The sequence below is a fragment of the Ursus maritimus genome, unplaced genomic scaffold, assembly GCF_017311325.1.
Source record: "Ursus maritimus isolate PB19 unplaced genomic scaffold, ASM1731132v1 scaffold_25, whole genome shotgun sequence".
Classification (NCBI taxonomy): Eukaryota; Metazoa; Chordata; class Mammalia; order Carnivora; family Ursidae; genus Ursus; species Ursus maritimus.
The window spans coordinates 18,094,222-18,115,963 of NW_024425008.1; the positions used below are offsets into that span (position 1 = coordinate 18,094,222).

At 36.9% G+C, this 21,742-nt stretch overlaps 1 pseudogene; it reads left to right on the forward strand.

Annotated features, from left to right (window-relative positions):
• The first annotated feature begins 11,515 nt into the window (after positions 1-11,515).
• Positions 11,516-12,480, forward strand: LOC103673967 (annotated as a pseudogene).
• The last annotated feature ends 9,262 nt before the right edge of the window (positions 12,481-21,742 follow it).

Genomic DNA, 21,742 nt, shown 5'->3' on the forward strand with positions numbered 1-21,742 from the left:
CCAGTTTGTTGTTTGAAATCTATTCCATGGCAACACATAAATAACATATAATCATACTTATTTCTGAAGAAAGCTTTGCTCTTAAAAATGGTATTTATAGTTTTAAATGTTAATAAAAAGATTTTAGATGTTATAAGTAAGTGAGAAAAAATGCTGAAGTGAAGACCCTTGGATGGTAAGAGGGCAGTAAAACTACTGCTGCTTTTTGATTTGCATATTGATACAATTTTAGAAAGTAATTTTATTCCTTGTCAATAACAATCAACAACAGTCTTAATCTTTTGATTCAGTAATCATGTATGTTACTACTTATCCTAGGTAAATAATGTTAAATGCATAAAATTATGCATTATATACCATTTGTGATTGTAAATTTTAGAAATGTGATGTATTGTGATGTATATGATATATTTTGTAATACAGGAAATAGGCAAATTATTTGTACATCTGTTTGATTGATTATACTACCACTGTAAAAACAATGAACATATATACTATATAGAAACATAATAGGGAACATTACAAAATTTTCATGATAATTTTGATCAAATTTGTATAGAAAATTATATAAAGCAAAACATACAGAATGGAAATAAAATTAACATATCCATAATATTATATAAAATCTAATACACAGAAATAGTTATAAAGACCAAAACTAATGCAACATTTAAAGTAAAGAGGTCCTGGTCTTTTCCTGCAGTGATTTATAAAAATATAAATAAAATTTACTTATGATAGTGGTATAGTTTTTTTTAGTGTGTTTGTATTTTTGCTAGTATGATGAAGCATTTTATGCCCAATACCTTATGCTTTCCCTTTTGTTGAATACATATACAGTATTAAATACAAAAGAATACACCTCTACATCAAGAAAATATTCAGTATAGTGAAGTATAATCCATGGACACTCAATAAATGTTAATTGGCAACAGTAATAAAGATTATTAATCATTAGATATCCAAGTGTTTGAGAGAAAAATGTTGCCCCTAAATATTATATTTTATGGCTTTACAAAAAAAAAGTCTTTTGAAAATGAGAAACATATACAGTAGTTCTATAAAACCAAAACTCAAAGAACAGAAAGACTTAATTGAGATTTTTAAACTATATTTCAGTTTCTATGCAGTGTACAAAATGATAAGAAAACAAATGTTATCAATATTTCAATCTAAAAAGAACTTAGAGATAATACTTATGAATTAATAAGCATTCTTAAACTTCTGTTCCAACAACAAAATAACACATAATTTTGACTCATATTCAAGATAAATGCCAAAGATTTGCAAAAATCTGAACATAGCTTATTTTAGACAGTAATCTAAAAACACAGTTTAGAAAATTTTTCAACATAAATAAAAGCATAAAATTAAATTTTACATTAGTTTATTCAAAAGACATTGTTACAGACCACTATTCTTTTAGTTTATTCTACAGTGGTTAAGATTTTGATTTCTAGTAGAAGAGTTCCAGGTTCAAATTTTGATTTTGCCACTTGCTTGTTATGCAATTGTAAGCAAGTTATTTAAACTTTCTACACCTCGGTTTCCATGTAGGTAGAATAGGGATAATAGTAATTATTCACAATTGTTGTGCTAGAAATAAATTAGAACACTGCTTAGGATATATTAACCATGTGGTAAATGTGACTATTTTAATTGTTCTAGAAATAGGAGATTTAATAGTGAGGAAAACAAACAAACAAACAAAAATGATTCCTGCTTCTAGAGAATAAGATATTTTAACAAGACATAGAGATATCATGGAGCTAATAAGCCAAAGATGAATTATGGCCATGATTAATTGTTAGATCTAAGAAAAGAAAAAATAAAAAGTTGAGGCCAACATTGGAGATTGATCGTATCCCAGTGCAGCTGTCATTTGTAGAAGAGATATCTGAGAGGCTGAGAAACTACACATTGCTTTTGACAACCCTGTGGCATTACTTGTATAAAGATTAGAATGTAGGCCCCTGGATTTGGAGGCTCTGGTAAACCTCCCTTATATTGGATTAGGATTCCAAAGAATTACACTTAGGAGTTAGGATTCCAGTAGATTATACTCTGAGAGTAAGAGTAAACCAAAAATAGATACAATTGCAGCAACTGAAGACTAGCTTTAATTTTTTTTTCAAAAAAAACCTACTAATAATTGTTAGACTTAAAATAATTTTTCTTTATAAGATAAAAACAGAATAACAAAGAAGAGAAGAAGAAAATATCATGTAACAGAAAAGAAGGTGGGATGGGACATCACAGAACATTACATCAAAAGCTAATTATGCACTATATGGTGACTAATATATCATATTTGAAAAAAAAAGAAAAGGAAAGAAAAAAAGAAGAAGAAGTTGGAATGGGGCATCTGTGTGGTGCAGTCCCTTGAGCATCAGACTCTTGGTTTCCACTTGGGTCATGATCTCAGAATCCTGGAATGGAGCCCTGCACAGGGCTCCATGCTCAGTGGGGAGTCTGCTTCTCTCCCTCTGCTCCTAACTCCCCCTCCCCCACTCTTTCTCTCAAAGAAAGAAAGAAAGAAAGAGGTGGGAATAAATTACCCACATTAGAAAAAGAAATTAAATAGATACCTTTATTAAGGACATAAAAGAAAAAAATAGTTAAGAATTTTTCCAAGAACTGAAATCTATAAAAAAGAACCAAATAGAATCCCTAGACCTGAAATGTAAGGTAAATAAAAGGAAGAAATAAATAGATGGATTATTTTAAAATCCTATATGACACAGCTGAAGATAAACTTACTGATTGAGAAGGAAGGTCATGTGACAATATCCAAAATGAAGTATGAAGAGACAAAACTTCGGAAAATATAGAGAATAAGTGAGACACATAACTGATTCAGAGAAAAAAATCTAATATCTAACACATACATAATTGCCCTTGTGGATATTAACTATCTAATATCTTAAATGTGTATCAACACAAATTTGATGCTTTGATTTTAATGTGGAATGTGAAATCTGGAGAGAATGTGATCACTGCTGGGAGACATACTTTAGGACTTCAAAGGTTTTTCTTTGGTATATAAAATGTGTTCTCAGATGAATTTTTCATAATTAATCTAGTTCATTTACGTCTCAATCTGCTACTAATAATTTTTAACAAAGTAGCATATATATATATATATATACACACACACACACACACATTTAACTTATGAATTCCTGTATTAAAAGCTAGATATGACTTATACCCACAAAAATATGTGCTTTCACTTGTCAATACAATAGATTTTCCAAGCATCTTATTTTTTGTAACCATGCAATAACAGCAGTAACTGATTCAGGAATTCCCCCAAAAATTAGTTATATAAGATTAGAGACTGTGACTGTCATAGTCTTTTGGGTACATGTTAATTTATTAATATTTATCTCATAAAGCATTGGCAAAAATCCTTCTAATTTTTGAGATATAATGAGCATAAAATACAGTATCATAGTTTCCTTTGATTTGAACTCATATGTCTATCAATATAATTTAAGATTTATTTATCTCAATTCCAAATGTATAGTCAAATAAATATTGAAACGATTACTGCGTATTTCTTATGGCTTGAAGATAAATTTTTAGACTGGCCTTTGGGATGTTTCATAATAGAGATCTCAGGTTTTAGGATAGAGAAGAATACCTGGGTCGGTGTTAACAGTGCAGGTCACCGGACTTAACTGCTAGGAAATGCATCAGTACTCTGGAGTAGGGCTCAGGAATCTTCACCATTTAACACCCGGCACATGGCAAGGATGTTGGTGGTATTCTGAAACATTTGCAAGAGATACAGTACTTTCTTGTGGTTCCCTCTTTAATATATTCACACTACGGTTTTCATTACACCTCACTCATATAGTGTCTCTAATTAAGCAACTAAGAACAGTTTCTAGCTCTTCCAAAAGTAGGCCATGGCCATTTCTTCCTCTAACATGATTGTGTGTGTGTGTGTGTGTGTGTGTGTGTGTGTGTAAACAATAATTTACTGTTCCTCATACATCTGGAGATCAAGAGATCCAGGCTAGCCTTGGCTGGGCTCAATTTAAGATACAGGTTGAGTCTGGGTCTATTCTGTGTTTTCTCTTGTTCTTGTTTTATTTGTTTGTTTAATTCCAATATAGTTACCATACAGTGTAATATCAGTTTTGTATGTGCAATATAGTGATTCAGCAATTCCGTACCTTACTGTACATTACAAAATGCTCATCAAGGTAAGTATAGTCTTAATCCCCTAACATGATTTTTTTTAAAACTTTGTTCTCATCCTCCTTGCCTAAACCACTTTCTTACTCTTTCTTCCATTCAAATACTGATAGAACTTTCCCAACTCAATTGTTTCCTTTTTCTGTAGCTTTCTTTTATTAATCCTATCTTTTGTAATGTTGCTTTATCCAGATCCTCTCCAGTGCATACAATCCATGTGCTTAACTTCACTGTCATCATTACTCTTTACTAGGGAAGCTTATGCTTGCATACATGTAATCTGTTCCATCCAGACAGTAAATATCTAAATGGTAGGAGCCATATCTTATCTCTTAACTTCATATTTTGTTGACATATAAAAGGTAACCAATACATTCTAATTTATATCCTGATGATAGGAACTGGTAAGAAATGTAAATAAAACTGAAAAGCTTTTTTAGTATCTTTTGCCACAATATTATAACATAGATTTTTATTTTTTTTAATTTTAAAATTTTATTTTTTAAATTTATTTATTAGAAATTTTAAAATAACTTTATGTAATAAAATTGCTAATGTTCTTCCAGTTATTAATTATAATGTAATGTACAATTTTGATCAATTTGTTTGTATTATATTACACATCTACATATTATATATTGTATGTATTATATATAACATTATATATTATTTGTTTTATATTTCTCTGTGTATGTATACATACATCTATGCATAAATATATATACATATACATATATACAGATATATACACATACATATATAACTGCATTTAAAAACATATAAATTATACAGATACAATTTTAAAATAATTTGATTAGTAAATCAAAATCAATGAGATAGAAACTTTGAATGTCAGGGTATTTCATTTAATATAATATTTTCTGCTCCATACAGATTTCCCTTTATCAGATATTTGTTAGGAAAAATAGAATATAATATCTGAAGAATGTCCAAGGGTCCATTTTCCTAGGTTACCTTTAATTCAGCCTCTATCACTCTTCAAAATCTTGTGTAATATTTAGAACTGACATACTCTATCAAATAATTAGATTCATCCAGGGGCGCCTGGGTGGCTCAGTCGTTGAGCATTTGCCTTTGGCTCAGGGCGTGATCCTGGAGTCCTGGGATCCAGCCCTACATCAGGCTCCTCTGCTGAGAGCTGGCTTCTTCCTCTCCCACTCCCCTTGCTTGTGTTCCCTCTCTTGCTGGCTTCTCTCTCTCTGTCATATAAATAAATAAAATCTTAAAAAAAAATAATTAGATTCATCCAATTAATACAATAGGTGGAAGTATCAGAAATAATATAATCACAGAGGGAAGCATAGTTTTATAGCTAAACTTGAATTTAAGAACCATGATGTTCTACAATTAAACTAAAACACCAGAAGCAGAGAATTTCCATTAATCATGTTTTACATTATTTTGCTTCTGCTCTGGCTATTATACTAGTTAACAAAAAGAAGAACCTGGTTTGGTTTTGTTTTTGTCTTCAAATTTTCTTGGGTATCAAATGATACAATAAAATGCACTCAAATCGTTCATCAAATGAGATGAATTCAACATAGTGCCTTATTATTTTGCATTCACAAAACAATTTATGCTTTGCAAACATTTAAAATAACATCATTATCTATCTGAAACTAATTAACTCTAGTTGTTCTTAAAATTTTTCTTCACCTGCAAGTTTCTTTAATTTATTTGCTACCCTAATGCAAGATCCAAGATACCACAAATCTATGATTCTCTTCTTAGTTCTTTCCAAGTGAGACAATTCCTCTAAACTTCGTTTCTTATCTCTTCATGGCTTACAATATTACTAACTCTTGTATTGGTATTTTCTTGCAATAGGTAACTACTGTTAATTTACTGCATGGTAAGGGTCTGACCGGCACTGTGCTAAGCTTTTTTGCTTAGATTTCTTCATTCATTCTTAACATTCTCATCCTCGACTTATTGATGAAGGAACTACAGCAAAGAGGACAATTTGTCCAAAGACATCAAGCCACAAAGGCCATCTTACTTGAAAGCCCAGGTTAGGTTCTTAGTCACTATACTTCTACTTCACATTGTGCTTCATTAAAGATAAATCCAGGGAGCAATAGGAGAGAGCTTAGCCTCAAAAAATACAATTATGTCGCTGATGGTGTGAGCTACTCTTTCTGGGAAATAAGCAGAACTGCTCACTCAAAATTAGTGGAAAGCCTCAAATTGTCTGAGCTATTGAGACAAATCCAGTGGACGGTAATACAAAAGATATTTCTTCCATGAAAATTGTATTGATATGCTAATATTGACAAGATAATCAAAGTAAATTCTCGCTCAACTTTATTGAGTCACACTGGGCAAATAACAGGAGGCAAAGATCAAAACAAGACGATGAAAGGGGAAAATGAAATTTAAAAATTAACAAAACTTTCCCTTTTTTGGCAGAGGTTGATTTTTACTCTTTCTTTCTTTCTTTCTTTCTTTTTTTTTTTCTGGAGGGAAACTGGACATCTCATTGCACTATGGCCTCAAAGAGTTTATAAGGGGAAATGCCTGTAATATTAACTCAAACATTTCAACTAACAGGCTAAACGAGGGGAGGGAATTTGTGGAGAGAGGAATAAATCCCTCAGTCACAAAGTTATGTGATGCCAATTAAAACGCACTCCCAGGTTGCAAAGCAGCTGCCAAACTGCACAGAGTTTTCAGAAAATCATTCTGGAGAGGGTCTAGGTGTCACAAAGGCTTTTAACATTCATCCTCAGAATATTTCATCCACAAATATAACTTCATGCAAAAGCAAAGAGAGTTTGCCAAGCACAGAATTTCATTTAGCACCCTGGTAGTTCACTTAATTAGAATAAACCCAGACTTCCTTAAGACTCTTTTGTAAGCCTAAACCTCATCACCACAAACTGACTTTTTAATTATGTGGTTCTTAAGAGCCTTTGGGCATGTAATAGGACAGACTGTAAATATAGCCGTTAACACACACACACACACACACACACACACACACACACACACACACGCTTTTAGAGAGTCTAGCAAAGGCTACAAATGATATTCATATTACTTTCCTGTGATGTGAATCCAGGAAGGGCAAATATTAACCTTTATAAGCCTCAATTTTCTATCTGAAAAATAAGATGAAAATAGTTGCTGCTTTACAGCTACTATTTTGTTTTCAGGATTAAATAAGATGATTATTTTTCAGTATAGTACAGCACTTACGTGATAAATTTAAGCAAACAAAATTGAAGCTAGCATTAGTGAAAAGAATGGCAAAAAGAAGTCAAAAGTCCTGAATTAGGGTCCTTTCACGGTCATTAGCTAGATGCATGAACTTAGAAAAATCTCATTGTAATAGCTGTCCTCAGTGTCCCTATATGCCTCACCAGAACACATTCAGGATATGATTCCTTAATTTTATTACAATCTAGCTATGATTGAATCTCTTAAGAATTCTTAGCAGCTAATATGACTATAGTTAAGTTATATAAACCTTTCCATTAGGCTGTCCTCTTAAATCTGTTTTTGAGACAATTTGTACGTAATAAGAACTTTTTCTTAATTTACTTGTGAAAAGATGTCAAGAATGAGTAAATTGTAATCTTATCATAAATTACTCGCAAGGCTAGCCTTACTCAGTTGTTCAGTCCTTGTTTTCTAAAGAAAACATAAAATTGCAATAACTATGAACAACCATCCCAGTAAAAACAATTGAGATCCAGACAAAACATGGGGAGAGGGGCAGGAAGATACCATTCGAATTGAATCAATGACCAGGAACGATGACAAGGAATTCACAGAGGATGACCTTAAAGTAAAAGCAGAAAACCTGGGCACTTCGCACCAAAGTAAAGTTGAGCCATAAAGGTTGGTAATAAAACCTAGGGCATTTGAACTTTTTCTTACCTATCTGCACTAGGCAAGTGAGCACGGTATTACGTCCCAGGTAGCTTCAGGTAAGAACCACATTGCACAGTTCCCAACTTTGTAAAGACAAAATTTAAATAATCTCCAGGACAAAAGAAAACAAGAAAGAGACAAAGCTTTGGAAAGAAGGAAAACGGTCTTGCAAATTGGTAACCGAAAGCTGACACTCATATGCTCATGGGTCAAAACATAAAACAGAGGAATTGACTCATTATAACTGAATGAGAGCTAAAACACGCTGTGCATTAAAAATTGTGAACTGCAACTATTGTGTTGCACATTTCACGTGGAATTGCTCAACTTACATTTTCACCATGGAAATATGGGGTATTAAAAAAAACAGGACTTGAAAGGTTTTCTACCGTGTGGTGGTGTTACAAAAACACCGAAGCCTAAGTTTGGCAGGCTTCCAAGGGATTTAAAAATTCCCTAATTCACCCAAAAATAGGACAATTTCTCAGCTGGACAACTATGGTAACTTCAGATTCCACCATACATCTATTTGCAGTTTATCTTGGTTTTTTTTTTTTTTTTTTTGGAAAAGAAATGGTCACAAATATGTGTGTGTGTGTGTGTGTATATACATATATATATATATATATAATTTAAGAGAACATGAAAACCAAATCCCTGACCAAGCTGTTTTCCCTTTCATTTGGGAGGAGCCAATTGTAGAGATTGTAAATGACACCATCAGTCACTGAAATTGATGAAGCTGCTAAGATAACATTTTTCACCCCAGTGTAAACACTGATGGATCCTTCGAGGGATGCCTTACATTGCAAGTCTGGGATTTAGTTTATGGGTCTGACAAGTGTGACCTTTAAAATAACGTATTTGCTATAAAAGAGGAAAGAAAACTCTTTATAACTAAAATATATTGGCTACAAAATCACTTTCCAGCAAGTAGTCTGATTACAATCAAAATAACACACCAAAATGAAACAGTTTACCTGTGATCAATTTAATGTGGCTGTAAAATGCTAATTATGAGAGAAAACACATTCAAAGTTTGTGGTACCGTCTATAAAATTTGCAGAGAATCTAACATTCAGTGATGTGTAGCACATATGGGTAAGCAGATGGCCGAAGTATTATTTTTTAAAACAGGACTTTTGCTGACAAAATACAGAATTGTAATGGTGTGATTGGAAAGCTAAGAGGATGTTCTTTATGAGGCAGTAAGCTCATGCTCAGTAATTGGATTCTTGCTAAATGGCAGATAAAAAGGACTTGGGGGGGGAAAATGAGTGTTTGCAGCTATAGAAATGAATGAGAAATTCTTCTGACAATAACCTACCTGTAATTTTTATCCCAGCTCATCACCTTTCACTTCTTTGCCTTTGGGGGAGCTGCAAGAGGAGGGCTACCTTACCACTTCAGGCTTGGTTCATGCAAGATGTTACCTCTTTTCTTTTTGGTAAAATTCTTGGGGCCTGGGGGTCGGGGGTGTTGGGGTTAACCTAGAGCATGAAATCGGCCATAACACCTGGCTTGCTAAAATGTAACACCGAGGCCCCTGAGGGCAGGGAAGGTTTCAGAGAGGGAATAGGCCTTTGGAATGCGGAGGCCTAAGTGACCTCTCTGCCCTTGGAAAGCCGCCTTCCGGAAACTTTCCGAGCCCAAACAGTCACCCTGTGATCTAAGAGTAGGCATTGACCCTTAGGCTAGGTTTGGCAGAGCTTGTAGAAGGTGCCGAAATTAGCATATTGTATCTTTCCGGTAAACAGATCTCCCAGTTTTCAGTAACACCCCTTGTCAATATCGTGTGCTTGAGAAACAGTGATAAGGATTTGTGATTATCCTGAAGGCCCAATAAAAGCCGGAGTGAGGAGGAGCAAAGGGTCTTTGCCTTTGAACCCTGACCTCCTTGCCCTTCTCCTCTCTTTCACGGAAAAGTTTGGAGTAATCTTTCCTCCGTAGGTGCAGGGATTGCTGGCCATTCCCCGCAGGGGGGCGCGGGTGGGATGTAACAAAATCATTCTGAATGTGCCCAACTACAAATTAGATACAAAATATATTTTAAATCTCCATACAAAAAAGAATATATAACAAAGAGTAAACTGGCCACTTAAAATAACTTGGTCAAAGGGTTCAGACTTCCAGTTCCTACTGTTGAGAGTACATCTTAAATGTGCCCCACACGCACCAAAGCTGGCTGTGTGAAGTGAAGGACGTGTTAATTAGTTTGACTGTGGTAATTATTTCACAACATATATATACATCAAACATCACAATGTGACCTTAAATTAATACAATCATACCCCAATAAAACTGGGACAAAATAACTTGCTGATTCTGATGCCTCTTCTTCGAACTATTTTAATATCTTGTTTATAACCCTAATACTCATCATATTTGATTGAAATTTTTTGGAAACCCATATGCCTTCTTGTATTTGCTATTACCTTTCTGAAAACAGGGATTATCTCTTGTATATTTTTTATTCTCCTAACCAAGCATTAGGCTTGGCCCGTAGTAACTGCTCGGTGAAATTTTACTGAATAACTTAATGAAGCCCTATTAGTCCATTAATAAATTTTAAACCATCACACTTAAAATTACACTTTTTGGGAGAATGAAAGTTTAATGTCTCTTTAAAAATGACCATTTTTAATAAAGGACATTTTAATAATTCCATGATAAGAAATAGCTTATATCACAAATCCCCTGCTTATAGGTGAATTAGACCTGTGTCAGCATGGATAAATTGCATTTTTCAAGACATTTAAACACTACGTGCAAAATTCACTTAGTAATCTTTCCAAATATTTATGATAAACTTAAGTTTTCCTCGTATTTTATTTTGAAATATTTCAATTCACATACCCAAATTTTATGTGTTGTTATATATCATAGGCATCTCTTGTTATATGTAAAATACGTCTTCAAATATACATTTCCATAGATGACACTTGACTAATAGAAAAAAACACGTAAATGGAATGTCATATGTAATTTTGTTTTTGAAATCAGCGTTTTGGTATGCTCTCCCCGCCCTTCCGACTCACCCTATGACCCACCCGGGACAGCCTGGCTCCTTTCCAGGGCCAGGCCACCACAGAGTCGGCTGGGGCCCGGAGGAGAACAGTCCCAGCCAGGCCTTGGCACGGGCCAGGTAAACCAGTAAGGACTCCAGAGCTGTAATGAACTCAATTGTGTTATCCCTCCCTGGGGCTGGTTGATGGTAGGTGGGGGGCAGCCCTGCCCGGGGCTAACCCTCCTCCCCCAGCCCCCCCTCCCCCATCACTGAAGGAGGTGGAGCCCCCAGCTGAGCTGCAGCGCCACCTAGAGCGTCTGCTGGCATCAGCGGTCGGAGGCAGCTCTGCGCCTGCCAGAGCCAGGCCTGGTCGCACGCAGTGCGGAAGAGCCCGGCCTACCCCGCATGGGCTACACACCCTGGGGCGTGTGCTGGCAAGGTAAGCATTACTGCCTCGTGTATCACACTAGCACGCTCAGCTCTGACGAGGAGGTGCAGGAGGAGGTGCAGTTCGAGGAGCTCCTGCAGCTGGTGGAGACCACGCCTCTGCTCTCGCCTCCTGAAGCCAGAGGTCACGGAGCGCACAGGGGTGGCCCCGCAGCTTCCACCGCAGCTGGGCGCTGAAGAGCGACCAGAAGCTGCTGTGGACCCCTGGGCAAGGGGGTTGGAGACCAGTGCCGGGTGGTTGGTTACCAAAGGAACAAAGCCACTGTTCAGTGCGTGAAGAACGGCTCCACTGCCCAGGCCTTCCTGGCTGAATCCTCGGTCGTGACACGGTTTGGCCACAGAAAGCAGGCCCAGTTTCTGAGGGGGATCCTGGAGGAGAATGGCGGGCACCACATCGGCACTGAGCACATGGCCGAGGGAGCCTGGTGGATTATCGGCGTCGCAGACCTCTCCTCAGGTTCTCTCACTAGAAGTCTGAAAGGCCGTGAAATACCTGGAGGACAACTACTTTGTGCACTGGGACCTGGCTGAACGTGTTCGAGGACAGCGTGGCCAAGGTCACGGACTTCACCTCACCGAAAAGGTCGCTCCTTCTCAGGACACAGGCAAGCTTCAGGTCAAGTGAACAGCCCCTGAGGCCCTGAAAGAGAAGAAATTCTCCATCCAGTCTGGGGCTTGGAGTTCTGGAATCTTTCTCTGCGGAAATATAACGCCTTTGAGTGAGACAGCCCTGGTCCAAGAATTCTCCTGAAGGACCTTGTCCCTCAAGGGAAGGGTTACAAGATGGATGCCCCCAGGGCTGCCCACCTGCAGTGCACAAGGTCAGGAAGAACTGCAGACACCTAGACTCTGCCCTGAGGCCCTCCCTCCTGCGACTACCTGAGAAGCTCCAGCACATCAAAACCGGTAAGCTACACCTGTGACTGCTGACTTCTGCCCAGGTCACAGGCCAGTGGGGACTGAACCTAGATAGACTGTGGGCCTGGTGCCCCTACTCACTGGTCCCAAACCTGAACTGAGCCCAGAGGAACAATGGGTCTCTTTCCTCTGTTCCAGCCTGTGCACCCTCTGTCCCCCACCTCAGACCCCACCTAGGCCTAGCACCTTCTCTCATGGACCAGACTGTGGGGCTTGACCGACTCTAAGAGTCAAGAAGGGAGGAGGCAGACTCCCCCTACCATGGTCAGGCCTCCTCTAGCCTCCCATCTTGCCTTCTTAGAGTTTTATTCCTTTCCTTTATTGAGATTTTTATTTTCGGTGTGTGTTTTTATCATAATTATTATTATTAATTTTCAAGACGAGAAAGAAATTACCCAGCAAATGGGCATTTTACAAGAAGTACAAATCTTATTTTTCCTATCCTTCCCACAAAGGTTAGGGAGAGGACACCTCTCTTTGGGGACCCATCACTGGAGCCTCGTTCCCAATTCTGTGATCCCCATTGGGTGATGCCTCAGCCTCTGCGTTTCGCTCTTGACCATGTTGCACCATTTGCATGTACTCAAGGCAGACATCTGTCAGGCACTTATGGCTCATGCGCCACTGTAGCCCACCCACCTTCCTTGTGAGGTGGAATCATAATATACCACTCTGCAAGGGAAAAATATGCATGAATACATAATGTTAGGATAAACTCTGGCATCCACCAACTAGCATGCAAAATATTATTTGTTGACATTATTAGAATAAACAAATAGATAAACATTAATAATCAGAATTGTACTATCTGGAGACTTTTGAGATCTATTAGACAAACCATTTATATTTACGAGGACCTATTTTCTGTCACTTTCCTCTTGACCATAGAGGCATCAGTACCTGTATCAGACGGTGAAAGAGCAGTGAAATTCTTCACTGGGGCTGTGGTCTAAGAACCCTGAATCAGTGTCGATATGAAGGAATTTGGAGTCAGAAAACCTGGGTTTGGATGCTATTTAAATCCCTGACTAGGTTAGGACCTCAGCTATTAGCTCAATTTGTCTAAAATCCAATTTCCTCACATGCAAAAAAGGTAATCAATATTACCAACCTCGGAGGACTCTTCTTAGCACTATGTGAGAAAATAGGTTCTACTCTTCAACTAGTTAGTGCCTAACACAAAGCGACTTCACCCATAATTGCAGTTATTCTTAAGTCTCTGATACAATCTATGAAATGATGATACCCAATGAAGGCTTAGCTGGACTGGTCATGGTGTGAGAATCATCCATCTATTAAATCAGAGATGGTCAGACCTAGAAGGAAAGGCAAGCTTGCAATCCATAGATTATTTGGGATTTGAAGTAGGAACTCTGCTCACTAAAATTCTCTATGGTTGCAAGATCTGAATTTGGAATCAGAAAGATGGAGTTTCGAATCCCTTAGATGAGTTACTTAAGCATCCACATCTTAGTTTCCTACTCCAAACATAGGGATTCATTTTTTTTAATGAGTATGTATCAAATGCTTATCATGCACTAGATAGTTTGCTGGTGATTAAATATTCAAAGGATCTGATAGATGATGTATATTTCATTCTTAGTGTAGTTCCTATGAAATACTTAGCTGCTTCCCACATTTGGGGGTTGTTTTTGTTATTCACTAATCACCATATTTATATTTAAGACCTCATTATACTAAAATTATGCATTTTCTTGCATAGCATATGTCCAATTCCGGCAGGGGCAATACCCATAGATGACAATGTGAATAGTGTCCCCAGATTTGAAGTATACATGATCTGAAATATACATCATATTTAAAGTAAATCTTAGCTCACACCATTCTGATGTTAATTCACCATTTAAGATAATATATAATTAAATGGTAAATATTTTAGTGGCATGCAGTATTATTCCTTAATACCACTTGGGAGAAATTATCAGACCTAGAATGCTCTTAAGTCTGATATTACACAGGGCAGCTTTCTTGTGGCTACTTGAAGATCTAATCATTCTTGGAGATCATTTTAATTTTTAAATATCTAAATGTACTTAAAAATTTCCACATACATAAATCATTTCAAAAGCCCTTGGAAAGAAAATAAAATCCAAGTATTTTTGATAAGTAGACTAGTTTCAGTCCCAACAGACCATCGATTAGGAGAAATTTGAACATTACTTTCTCTTGACTATTAAAAATATTTGATGATGTGCCCTAAACAAAGCATCTTAATCAAAATGTATAAAAAATGTTAAAAGAATCATATTTTCAGATTTTATTATTTTCATTTTAATTCTCTTACAATGACCTGGTTGGAAACAGGGAACATAATTCCTTTTTCTATGAAATGATATCCTTATAGTCTTAGGAAAGACCATGTTTCAACCTTTGTGAATATTGCTTTGAATTTATACTCTGCTTACATCTCTCTTTTACTGTCTCTCAAGAACATACAGACAACCACCCCTAGAAATAAAGGATCTCCTTTTAGATTTCACAACCTGCTTTATTCTAATTTTAGGTTTCCTGTTTTATTTTGTTTTTTGTTTGACTAGGCAAAATCCTAAATTCAAAATCAAAGAACAAGTGTTTTATATGAAATTCCCACCCACTGATTTTCTGATTTTAATACATGAGAGTTTGTGTTGCATAGTGTGTGTGTGTGTGTGTGTGTGTGTGTGTGTAATTTATACATTGACATTGGGAACATTCTTAGAACATATTCCCTGTCATAATTTCCACAGAAAATTCTATATACTGTTGAAAATATTCAAGAACTTGCCATTTGCCAGTTCTAGAATTATTATTGTTCTCAGCTTTTGACTCACGTTGCACAATTAGATGTAAAAGTCTATGTGAGAAAGCTATGAGACCTTTAATTCTGCATGCTCTTAAAACCCAGCGTTATAAGACTATAGACTGAAAAATATTGAATAGAAATGTAAAGTGATGATCTTTTCTCCAAAATTCTCATATAAGCTTTTATTTTCTTTTTATTTCCTAACCTTGTAAACACTTAGGTCATACCTGCATCATTGTGGTAGAATTATAAGTAAATAATCAACCCATTCACTTTGAAACATAAGAACTATTACTTCTGGGATTTCATCACTATTGTGGCCTAATATTAGTTACTTAAGACTCAAATGGAAGAGACATTGCCTTTTTGGTGATCTACAAAGCCAGGCATTTTAAGACTGTTTAAATACAGTCTATTATTTTATCTTAGTTGTGACCCTCTGAAGTATATGAAGCCAGATATTATCCGAAGTTACCCTCTTTTTTTTTTTTTTTTAAATTGCTCATATTCTGTTTACTGGCTAACAGAATTCCATTACTTTCCCTGATGTTTCTGGGACTATTCAGGGCTTTATATTCTTATGATCAACTTTGTTATGATTTCCTATTCATACTAAATCCTTGATCAAATTTTATTCGGCCTTTCTGCCTCTTCCTTTCTTACTTCCTTGTGAAATCTAAAGCTATAGTTTTCTGATCTTTCTTAATTTTTTCTCCTCAAAATACTGCTCACACCAACGGTAGTGTTAAATTTACCTGAAGACTTAGCCCTAAAAGCAACAGACAAAACAGCACAGAGATTCTGCATAAAAGAGAGACAATAAGACAATTTCAAGTGGGCAAGATGTCTGATCAGACATTCTGTAGACATCCGTTTTCATAGGAGACCCTTATGACCAATATTGCGAATTTCTCACCAGTAGCTTGTAAGGAACATTATGTCTTGTTCACTTCTGCTTTCTCAGTGCTGATAATTGTGCCTAGCACATGATACAGACTCAATACCTGATGAAAAGTGGGCAAATTTTCCACCTAAACTCTATTCACCTCCCTCTATGATGTCCCTCTTTTACTCAAAATTCGTCCTAAAGCCTTCCCTTCCATGTTCACATTTCTTTTCATTAAAATCTCTAATCGTTTCGCACTTTATTTTATAGAGCAATTTAGGTCTTGATTTGTCTGCTCTATTTCCTTACAGTTGTGCATTAAGAGCCAACCGTCCACAACCAGAATGACCCATCAGAAGATTTTCTGTTAAGCAAATATAATTCTCCTCCTTCTGTACTTGCTCCGTGTCTGTGTGTGTGTGTGTGTATACTTACTTAGTAACCTCTACTAGGCCCATTCCAAAGAAAAAGTAGACCAAACTATTCATTCAATAACAGCAGCTTGATAAGCTACGTTGTTTTGATTTGCATATTTTAATATTTAAAAATTGTATACGTGTATTTAAACATTGGATAAGAATAGGCATTCAATAAATACTTTCTGAAGAATAGATTAGATTAATTTCAATTGGATGATTTGCTTAAGTAATCTGAAGAGTAATTTTCTTCCTCAAGGTATTTGTAATCCATAGTTTCTTTCTTTGGTCTGTGATATATAATGTCCTTTACGTAGAAACCATATTATTTTTTTAAATTTTATGAAGTATCCATATATATTGCTATCACTCCCTGGTCAGTCTACCACTGCTGCCTTGTTATACCACTGTTGGATCTTGTTGGGGCTCAGACCCATACATTCAGTGAGATAGCTATCTGTCAGATGTTAATTTTCCTCCTCCATGAAAACAACTATCACTGAAGGCCTTGCCTACCTCATCATCCCAAGGACCAGATACAGTAATAACTCAAAGTATGTTTAAAAATGATAATATATTGCTGTTTTAAAAAAATTATTTTTCATACTTAAATGCAAAAAAACCAATCAGATAATACCAAAACAAAGATATTAAGCATTTGTTTGATACACTTTTTTAAAAAGATTTTATTTATTTATTTGATAGAGAGAGAGGGAGAGAGAGCAAGCACAAGCAGGGGGAGTGACAGAGCTCCGGAGAGGGAGAAGCAGGCTGCCCACTAAGCAGGCTCCCCACTAAGCAGGAAGCCTGACGTGGGGCTCCATCCCTGGACCCTGGGGTCATGACCTAAGCCAAAGGCAGACACTTAACTGACTAAGCCACCCAGGCACCCCAGTTTGATACACTTTTAATAAAATAGTGAGACTCCTTTTAAGAAACTCTGGTCACTTCTTGTGTCCTTTAGACATGTTTTTCAAGGAAGGTCTAATACTACTCTCCAGAATACTTCTGAAAAGTATAATCACGGTTTTATAAAATGTATTCCATTACCAATATCATAAATATCTGATTAGATATTGTTAATGGGATACCATTTAAATATCAAAGCTGGTCTACATCTACTAATATTATTACTAATGGTGATCTCATATCAGTAAAATATACACCAATTACACAAACAACATTTTTAAACACAGGAGTGGTTTTCTAACTAATTCGGTTTTATAGTTCCCGTAAAGTTAAATGGGGAAAGAAAACAAACACATAAATGTCAGAAAAGTAAATTACATTTATGCCATTTTATTTCCACTAAAATAAGGTTTATTTTACTAGAAGCAAAACTAGTAACATCATTTAAAAAAAAAAAAAGAGGTGCAAAATTTCTAAGTTCTACTTTATACTTCAGCAGTAAACATATTTCTTCACCTTCTGCAGTTTTTTCAATAATGACTGCAGGTTGTGGACCAATTTTAAGAAGCTTTTCTTCGAGAATAACAATTGTAAATTACTTCATTAGTGTGCATTTATTTTTATTTATTTCTTTATTTTGAATAGAGGTTCCTGTTGACTCTGACATTCCTGGTTTAGCCTTCTCCTTTCAGGGCTCACTGACCATAAAACCCTAGAGTCTGTGCCAATCATTTTGGTGACATAGTCTGGCTTCAAACAACGGATGACTAATTTTAATTTACACAAAGAATTTGTCTTATAAATCTTCAGTTCACCACGCTTAACATTTATTTATCTCATTCAATTTAACACTGTGATGTTCTAACTAGAACTCACTAACATTTGAAATACAGGGGAACAAGACTAAAAACAGTCAATATTATTTTAATATCATTTTTTATATTTAAGAGTACTAGAATTCATTCCATAAACGGCAAATTGATTGGGAGAATTTAACACAGACACAATCTCCCCACCCTAGCACGTTCTGAAAAGAAAAGCTACAAAGGATTCCACAAAAAGCTGAGTCAGGATGCTACCCCATCATTGCCTTTAAATTAAATCTCTTTGGCACACGGAAAGAGAGAGATTAGGTACAAAACACAGACTGAGGCAGAATAGTCAAAATGCTTCTATTTTTGAGAAATGCCTGCAAAATTTGCAATCTGTCCTGAAAATCAAACTCTTCTTTCTCTTTTAATCCATATGGCTTTCCGCTCTTCTTTCAGCTAGTCTAGTAAACAGGCCCGGTGGCAGTGAGAAAGGACCCTCCCTCAAGACCAGCCTTGATTGTTCACTTCACAATGGCTCCTGACAGAAGCTTCCCAGATTTGGCTGAGAAAACCCATGTGAAGTGTCTGCTGGCTGTTATCACATTCCAACCTGCTGGCCACTTGCAAATATGATTCTGTTTAAAAGCCAGTTGCTCCTCCGCGGCTGCTCTCAGAGAGAGAGAGCGTGTTCCCAGAGGCTCAAGCTGCCACCACACGAGGCCGTATGCTGCTAACGCCAAGGAACAAAACTAATTCCATTTTTAAGCTCCACATTAGACCAAGAAAGTAACAAAAGGGGTGGTGTAAAGAAAATAGAGTAGAAAGGGCTACTTTCTATTTTCTATATTCTGCCGAGGAGAAAATATTTTAAGAGATTTTGTAGAGAGGAATAATTAGAAAGATGCTTCTTATTCAAATGAGTTAGCTCCCTCAACTCCGTCCATATGTGGCTTTATGATCCTCCCATGATTTATTATCTGTCCCATCAGACTAAACTCTCCAGGTCCTTGCACGGACTTGGCATCTAGTTAGCATCCAATAAATATTGATAGACTACATGAATGAATGCATTAATAATGTTAACTTCATGGCCACCTAAACTGCTCTCTCTTGCTTCAAATCCTCTATATTTTGCATTAAAAATGTATTTCATTTATTCGAGGATATAGACTGTCCTTATGAATCTTTTGAGTTCAATACTTTGTGTTTCTTCTCTTAAAAACACTTAAGCAGCTGTTGGGGGTGAGAATGATTTTGAGCCCCTGGATACTTTTGACAGTCTGTACCAGTTTATGCTTATCAAGACTGGGGGTAGAGGAGAGCTGTTACTGCTATTTAATAAGCAGAGGCCAGGGATGCTCTAAACATTTTACTATGCACAGGAAAGTCCCCACAGCAAAGAATTTTCTGGCTCAAAATACCCAATAATGTTTGTAGCTGGGGCGCAGGGGACCAAGAGCACCTGGCTCTGGGGGCCCCAAACAGACTGGGTTCAGCCACTCACCCCCTGACAAAATCCAAAGGCAGGGAAACTGCTAGAGTAGGCAGTTAGATCGACAAGAGCAGGAGAGGAAAAAGGAGGATGACAGATGGTCCCAGGCCAGGGACCACCCAGTCTCCTTTAGTCCAACCCCTTTTCTGGTTTAGCACAGTCTGATGAGCAGAGGATAAAGGCCACAGAGATGTTCCCAAATTTGGAGTATGCACACTTAAGGAAAGCCTTTTCCTTTAGTAACCCCAAGTCTGTTATAGTATCATTATAATATCATTTGCGTTGTGGTTCTCCCCCACCTCCAGCCTGGGGGTTTCTCTTGGGAAGATGGCACACAAGAACACGGGCATCAAGTTAGAGGGGAAGGAAACCAGGGCAGATCCAGAGAATGGTGTGATAATGACAAGATGGGAAGGAAGAGAACGAATAGGCCCCCACAAAAAAACACAATTCAGAACTCAGTGGGCTGCTACCCACCCTCGGGTCAGCCCACTCCTGTCTCTGGAGTGTACTTTTGTTTTGCTAAATATAAAACTTTTGCTGCTTTAACTCTCCATCAAGTCTCTTGACTGAATTCTTTCCTTCAAGAATCCAAGAACGGACGAATTTTACAATCCACTACCAGCAACAAAATAAGTGGTGGTGAAACAAGAAAGGAATTTATTTCAGTGAGGCCAACACCAGGAAGACAGTGGACTAGCATCTCAATGACTGTCTATTGGTGCTGAAAATACTTCCAGGTTTATATAAGGAAAATGTGGGGCAAGGGTGAGTGGGTATTTGCAGGTAGGCAGTGAAAGTCAAATTAATCATTGTCTTGGAGTCAATCCGGGTGGATTCCTGTTGGCTCTGGGTAGTTCTTATTGCTTGAGGGGGTGGTTTCAGTTCCCAGCAGGGGATGCTTTGCCCTCAGGGTCTTCTTCCTGGACCCAGAGACAAGCTGGAAAGAAGGATATAACTAGAAAGTTTGAGGTCAAAATGGAGACAGCCAAAGTCCTCTGTCATGTTGAGGTTGACAAAATATGCCTTAAAAATTTTTTTTGTTCTTTTCCACCAAAGAGTTGTTTGGGGCTCTCCTGGTTTGTTTCCCCCCCCCCCCCCCCCCCTAAGTTGAAGCTGTTATGTCTGAGACTGTGGGCCCCATGATGAACATTGTTCTTTCATGTCACCCTTTGTGCCTGTTGCTGCTTTTTCAGGTAATTGCCTGCAGCCAAAGATCAATAAAGTTACAACCTGGAGCAAATCAGCACATAGCCCAAGGTTGTCCCCATTTATTTTCTAGACTTTATCTCAAGGAGAAATGTGCCTTGAGAAAAGTGCTGCTGATGCCCCACCGCTTTGTCTCTTTATCAGGGGCAAAACTGCCTCTTTTCATTGCTCTGAAAATAAGCTTTTAAAATGCAAAGGTATTTGGGCAAAGTTCTGGATTTCCACCTGTATATGTGCACGTGAGCGTGTACACCCTACACGTATGTTTTGCTTTGCTCTTGCTCTGGAAAATTTAAAGGCAAATTCTAGAATGCAAGATGCATTTGAGATTTTCCTTCCAGCCTTTTTTGGATGGCCAGTTCAATGACAAATTAGAAACATAATGTAAATAAAGTAAAAACATCAGGTCTTTCCTCTGCCTGATTGTTCGCTCTGCATTTAAAAGACCTAAAGTAGAGAAAATGAATCAGTTTTTGGTATCAGAATGAGGTATACATTAGTAACTTTCTGCTGTATTCAATGTGTGATTACTCAGTAAAAGCTAAATAAATTTAAAAAATAAAATCATTTAAAAAACAGAAATAAGTGACCTTCTGTTTCCTTCTTCCTCCTGAACAACCCTCTTGTAAACCAGAAGAGTTAGTTTCCAAAGTTACGGAGATGAGCTGCTCTAGATTATTTTCTGTATTATTTTCTTGCTGCATCTACCATCGATTCTCTAGTCCGTAAGTTAATCACAG